The following is a 7,347-nucleotide window of genomic DNA, read 5'->3' as shown; positions in this document are numbered from 1 at the left end:
AAATCATGCCACCAGTAACACATGATTTCAATATATATTTTACAATTATATAACTAATAATAATATATTTAATTTGGATTGTCAACTCTATTAAAATACACTAACCAATAACATTAGATATTAAATTGACATGGTTACATGTATCGAGACACAATATTTTAGTCAAAATGTTTCTCATTTTCAAATAAAAATAATCATTCGCATATTATGTTGGAAAGCGCTATATATTAATAAAAATTCAAATAGTATATTCTTTTTAGTAATCCATAATTGTTATTAAAAATACAATGCAACTATTAAAATCAAAATTTAAATAATTAATTGGTTTTATATGGTATATGTTATTAAAAATACAAGGCAAATATATCTTCCGTATGTTTTTGTAATCATTGTATTTTGTTATAAATATTTAAACTTCAATCACAAAATTTCAATGGGAATTTAGCAGTTTATAATTTATAAACATTTTCAAAGTTAAAAACATAACAAAAATGGAAAAAACTAAAACAAGTTAAAAACCTCTAAGATTTTAAATAAAAAATATAAATAATCAATATTAATAACTTCTCACTTACACAATATTAATAACTTCTCAATCACAACTTTACTCTTACATCTCAATCACAACTTACACAATATTAATAGCTTCTCACTTATATGTATATAAACAATCAATTATAATAAATATAAAATGCACCACATAATTTATTATATGTAATGCCACCCCAAGAAAACGAAATATAACGAATTATCAACATGCTTTATTTAGTCTTAAAAAAAACATGTAAAAATTTAACTAATATTTATATTTTTAATTAATAAAAAATTTCATTAAATACTTATTCTAACAATTTAAATTATTTTCAAGTATTCATCCCGTCCGTATGGCGGACCAGCCCTAGTATCTATATATCTATCTATATATATAAAGGAGAATGTTTTCTTCGTATAGAACGCCACGTCATCAAGAAAGATGTTGGAAATGATGACACGTGGCATCACCTATAAAACTCTATTCTACAACTTAATCGTTCACGTTTGAGTTTCTGTCTAATGTAAACAAATTGGACTATATGTCATAATTGGGCTTAATGTATTAACAGGCCACCCACCTGAAACTAATCCATCATCTATAACCTGCTCGCTCCTTCCCTACGTCTCGACGGTGTCGTTGTTGCTGTGACGTTTTATGTTCACCACCCCTCTGGCCAGTCAACGGCGTAACGGTTTGGGGTTGCATTCAATCGACAAAATCACCCTTCTCATTAACGCCATTGATCCAGAGACCACAACCTCCACTACGCCGCATTCATGACAACCCCTTCTTCCTCCATGTTTAGTGAATCTAGACCTAAAAATATGAGAGCAGGCTTCGTTGATATGCATCACTTGCTCCCTCTCAAACATTATAATCCTTAGAGAATCACTAATCAGCGATGGCAACCTCCTTCGTTTTCATCGTCGATTGGAAAGCCGGCCGCTGTAACAACGTCGTTGAAGTCCGTTTGTTGAGGTTTTCGGAGGCATGTAATGACAAAGTTGATAAGCCGCCGAAGCAAAGCATCTATTGGTAAGCGTACAGCTCTAAAACTTTGCATAAACGATACAATCTCCTTTTGAATTTATTTAGTTTCTCCTATGTCTCCCAGTCAATTTACTTTAAATATAAGCATATTTCCTACTTAATCAAATATGAGGTTGGTTTGACCGCTAATCAGTCATATGTTTATTGTCATAATCAAATACTATTTACTTCTAATATATATTGGAAATGCCACAAATGACTATCTTTGGCCTACCAGTAAATGTATTTTCTTTATCAAATTTGAAAGTCAAAGACTTAGATCAATCACTAGCCGTATTCCATAGGAATCATTATGAATGATATAACAAAGTATAAGAGGAATAAGGAGCAACTAAACGAAGGAATAACAATTCGTTGAATAAACAAGATTTAAAAAAAAAAACAAAAGGAATAACAACACTTCGTGAACAAACCAGGCTATAGTCTCTTCTTTGATATTTTTTAAGAAACCACTGAAAACGTCAAAGAGATCCTTGGCATATCACTGAAAACTTATTAACCTTTAGAGCCTTCAGGTTAATATGTTTCCCAGCCACACAAATCATAACTTAAAACTTAAAACTGCGTTCACTGTATTTTATTGATCCACACCAAAAAAAATTTGTGATCATCAAAACGAGTCCAAGGATCCGATGGAGGCAAAGTGCCAATCAGCTAACTGGTTAAGACTTCTGGAAAAGCGATATTGAGAATTATATTTTGAATGTCTAAACATTTAAGTAACAACTAGACTTTGACCCGCGCACCCGCGCAGATATATTTTTCAAAAATATGTTTCTATTTGTTTTTCATGTCAATAATATAAGGGCTAGGCAAAATATCCGAATCAGAAGAACCGAACCGATCTCGATCTTAAAAATTAGTAACAAATTCAAACCAAAATTGATTAAATATCCGAATTATTCAAAATTTTGGTTTTTGGAGAACCGAAACCGAATTCGATCCGAACCGAAGTATTCCAGGTACCCGAATGTATCCGAAATAGATTTATATACTTATATATATTAATTATCTTCAGATTTAATATATATAAATACATCTAAAATATATATGATACTTTTAAGCTGGTTTAAATACTTGAAAATATATACAAATAATAAATAGTAAATATATAAAATAGTAAAAGTATACTTAAAACACCAAAAATACTTAAAATTATTATTGATTATCTATCCAAATATTTGAACTAAAATAATTTATATGTTAAGTTTAGGTATTCTGACATATGTTATTCAAATTTATATTTAATATATTATTTTGTTTATAGTTTTTGAGGAATTTAAAGTATATAAATATATAATGAATTTTAAAATTTTAAAAGTAATTTAATTGGGTTATCTGACTCGAATCGAACCCGCAAAAATCCAAGGCGAACCCGAACTGAAATTTAGAAATATTAGAATGAAGCTGAAATCTATGACCCCGGAAACCCGAGATAGGTGGTTTCTTATAATATAATGGACTTTCAAATTTTCTTAAAAATATAACCCATTACTTTTCTTCTTCTTAATATACTGCTATCTATGTTTCCAAATAAACCTTATTTTAAAAAATACAATCTATGTTTCCAAACAAACCTCTTTTTTAAAACGAATCCTCGAATATAAATTCACATTATACTTAACTACTAGCTAAGCCTGCAACAATCATAAATACAAATTATTTGAGGCAGCCACCACCATAGCAGTCTTCGACACCTACAAAAACAACACAAATCCTGAAGATATAAACACTTACGACATGGCCAAACAAAACGGTATTAAACAAACATCTTCCATTCACATATAAGAAATAGTTAGTTATTTCCAATCGTTACATAAAAAGCTACAAATATTTTCTTGAAACTCAAAGAAGGCTGGAGCTTTGGTTATATATTTGTTTGTACATGATAACGCAGTCGACATTTAAGCGCTACAAAATGAGTGTGATTTTCTAAGAATTATAGGCTGAAATGGATGATAGGGTTCATGTCACACGATTTGGTCAAATATTTGTCCCAATCTCTTATTTCATCTTCTGGGTAACCACTATAACAAATTTTTTGAATGGGCTGAGGTGAAAACAAAACATAACACGACACTTCTCAACAACAACTCAGTGACACTTAAAACTATAATCAGTGGAGGAGCTAGCATAGAACTAGGGTGGTCACATGACCCATGTGAAAAGAAAAATTCCCTCTAATTTGTAAGGAAAATTACAATTAAACAAATAGAAAACAACCGCAAGTAAATTACCAATATAACTCAACTACAAAGGTAAAAAAACACATTGCCTATAACATAGTCTCCCTGCTCCAAGACTACCGTATCCATAAGCCGAGTACTACTGACCAAAACAAAGAACAAGAGCTTATCTACAATAAGCGACTGCACAGTTGATTTACAATATAAACATTAATGTCTTATCATAATGTTCACAATTTTTTTTATAAAAACTAATATTCCGCGCATAACACAAAAAAAACTTTAATACAAGTAAAAAAACATTCACAGCTTTTACTAACATTCATAATTGTAATTTAAAGTAGTTGAACCTCTATAGTTGGTCTGTATTCTACTTGCACATTGGAAACTAAATTATTAATGTATTCAAGGAAAAAATGTATAAAAATGAAAATGTAATCCAGGTTTTATACTGAATCTACATTCTGCTTACTGTCATAACTATCATAATTAAAGTAAGTAAACACTAAAACATATGAAACTATTATGTATTTGTGAACATGTTTTCAATAGTAAGATAAACATGATTTATAAAAAAAATAACAAAACATGCAAGGTGAATATTAATATCAATTTTTTTAAAAAAAAACCAAACATATTAAAATTCTCATTAAAATTGATAATATATATATATAATTATTTTGGTAAATAATCCGCCTGTATGACGGGCCAAATCCTAGTATATATAAAAGAGAACACTCTCTCTTCATAAGATGCCATGTCAACATGCTCTTCTCTCATACTTCCACGTAAGCAACAAGGTATTCAAAATAGTTTAGTTCATTCTTCGTTTTTCTGTCCGTCGCAATTGGATTTGTTGTATGTAGGCTTTCTCTTATTTTGGGCCTGTGTAAATGTTTGAGTTCCCAGCTTACTGCTATGCTAATACATAGCATTTTTTTTTGTAAATCAACGAATACATTGCCTATTACGAGCTAATTTTGATAATATTTTAGCGACCCACACAATGAGAAACATAGGTTAAAATCATCATTGATGGTTCGACTCTTGAGTCAAAAGTCGATAGTCTTGAGTAAAGCAACAGCGCTGCAAAATGGTCGTCGATCTGCTTCCCTTTCTATTACCGAAGACTATGTAACGGCCAGAGTTATTACTTTCAATCAGTGATTCCTACTATGGGTTGATTATTGCGGTTTCTCTGCAGTATATATAAATGTAGTTAGTAACATTGCAAACCCTTTTAGCTAGCTGGAACATATGTTATTTTCATACAAAATTCTTAATATTAATAAAATTATGGGTGCACGTGCACCCATAAGTGTCTTACTGCCTTCGCCCCTGTACACAAACAAGATGCACCCATTGTTAAGGGATTTTTGTGTAGGATCTGTGTGAGTACCACAGAACGTTGGATGAGGCTAGTATTTCGTATTGATTTTCAAGTAATAAAGTAGAAAGAGATGTTTTATTAGATCAAAGAGCTGGAACTACAATAGATTGGTGTAAGAACCCTAGTTCTAGCCGCCTAGCTCTAATCTCTAAGTCTCCAAGTGTCGACCTCTTGTTCTAGGGTTTAGTTTCCCCTTATATAGTTGTCTGTGAGTCGGTCTTGGCCAGCCAATAGGGTTAAACTCTTCCATATTCGGAAATATGGAAGGATCCCCTTATCGGAATATTTCCATTTCTCGGAGGAAGGGGGCGGTCCCTTGGACCGGACCCGGAATTTTTCCTAGCGGGGACCCAGGGCGTCTCCTAGCGGGAACCCTGAAGCCGGTGTCCTGCCTGGGGTTTGGAGGAATTCAATACCTGTGTATTTTTTCCCAACAGTTTGCCTCTTATTTTTCGATTTCGTCATCAAATTCGGGGAATAACCTGTGCACTCAAGTCAACCGAAGTTGCTCATTCTCAGCAGGCTTTCCCTATGCAGGACATCGCTCCAGTAATCCTGCTATCCCGGGTTCCTCCAAGGCCGGAGCCACACTCTGAACCTGGGGGAGGACCGGTTCTCTTGCAGTAGACTGGGGTCTGGCGGCGTCTTTTTGAACTGTTGACTCTAGTGGTGAAGCTCGGGGATTTTAGCAATGCCTTGGAGATGATGGAGCATGGGACTCCAATGATTTCTGAAGAGGAGGCCGGAGCATTTGAGCGTAATGCTAGACACGAGTAAAGGATGAGGAGTGCTAGACAGACAAGTGGAAGTTGGTGGGTCAATTAACTTATCTGCAGTTATGTGTTGTTTAGACCTCTTGCTTTAATAATACCGAACTTGGCTAATTGTGAGTCTGTGACATGTTTTTGTAGAAAGAAGAAGAAAATGCTCAACAAGCCTAAAAAGAAGATACAACTACCTTAGAGTTTGAATAACCAAACACTTTTCCACCCCTCTCATTCTAACCGTCATTCTGCTAACATAAGCAAACTTCACGGTGAAGGATAGATACAATACAAGTATTATGGACATCAACAGCAGTTTGCAGAGGGACGGTGTCTTAGTACATCTTCATCATAAAGAGTGAGCAAATTCTTATTACTATTTTTCAAAACTGCAACAAGTTCTACCTAACAAAAAAAATGTCTGATTTTTATGTTGTCTGGTTCTGTAAAATAATAATTTGCTGGGCTCTCTTTATTTTAGTTACTACATACTAACGTGTTGTCACTATGTTTTCTGAATACAGAGGTATGCAGTTTCAGATGGGAGAGATCGGGAGAGGTCATTTTGGTTACACTTGCTCTGCTAGCCTAAGTTAAAGAAAGACGACAGTTGAGATCCAAGATCTAGTTAGTTAACCAGTGAAACATTGCCATCGCTGATCACTGTGATTAAGGAGTTAAGCTCTAATATATCATGCATGCAACTGTTAGGCATCTATAGGATTATAATCTCCAACACCTGAATAGAAACCATGCGTCTAATATCTTCCAATAAAGTTACACCCCCAATCATCTTGTTAGTCGAGCAATAGCCTTGCTCAATTAGGATTGCTATTTACTTTTAAACCCATAAAACAACAAACACCTAGAATTAATAACCTGACTAGATTTAATAGGTTCCCTAGCTCCTTGTGGATTCGATCCCTAAGTACTCCAACTGAACCTCTTATTTGAGAGAGTAATTCACTCCTTAGGGTAATTTGAGTGGTATCAAATTTGGCGCCGTTGCCGGAGAGCTTTGATCGCCATTAGATTTAGTGTTATTGATTCTTATTCTTTTCTCTACCCCCATTTTGACACAAAAATTTTCTTGTCTTTTCAGGTACATGCCCAGCAGTACCAGAAGCAACAAGAACAAACAACTGCTATTCTCAGAAGATCCTGTTCACTTGGAACGCTCGATCCGCAAAGACCAACGTTCCACATCGATCGACGCAGCAGCTTTCATGTCGACCGATTCTCGCACCCACCCGTCGACCGATACCCGACCTTCATCGTCGACCAATCTACATCGTTCGACATCGATCGATACTACACCGCTTACATCGATTGATCCTCAGTCGCGAAACATGGTTGCGATTGTTATACTCAGACAGGATGAGAATGGAGACCTGTATGACCAGGATGGTCATATGTGTAATG

The sequence above is a fragment of the Brassica oleracea genome, unplaced genomic scaffold (genome assembly GCF_000695525.1).
Source record: "Brassica oleracea var. oleracea cultivar TO1000 unplaced genomic scaffold, BOL UnpScaffold00689, whole genome shotgun sequence".
NCBI lineage: Eukaryota > Viridiplantae > Streptophyta > Magnoliopsida > Brassicales > Brassicaceae > Brassica > Brassica oleracea.
Note: the sequence above shows the minus strand (reverse complement) of the source record.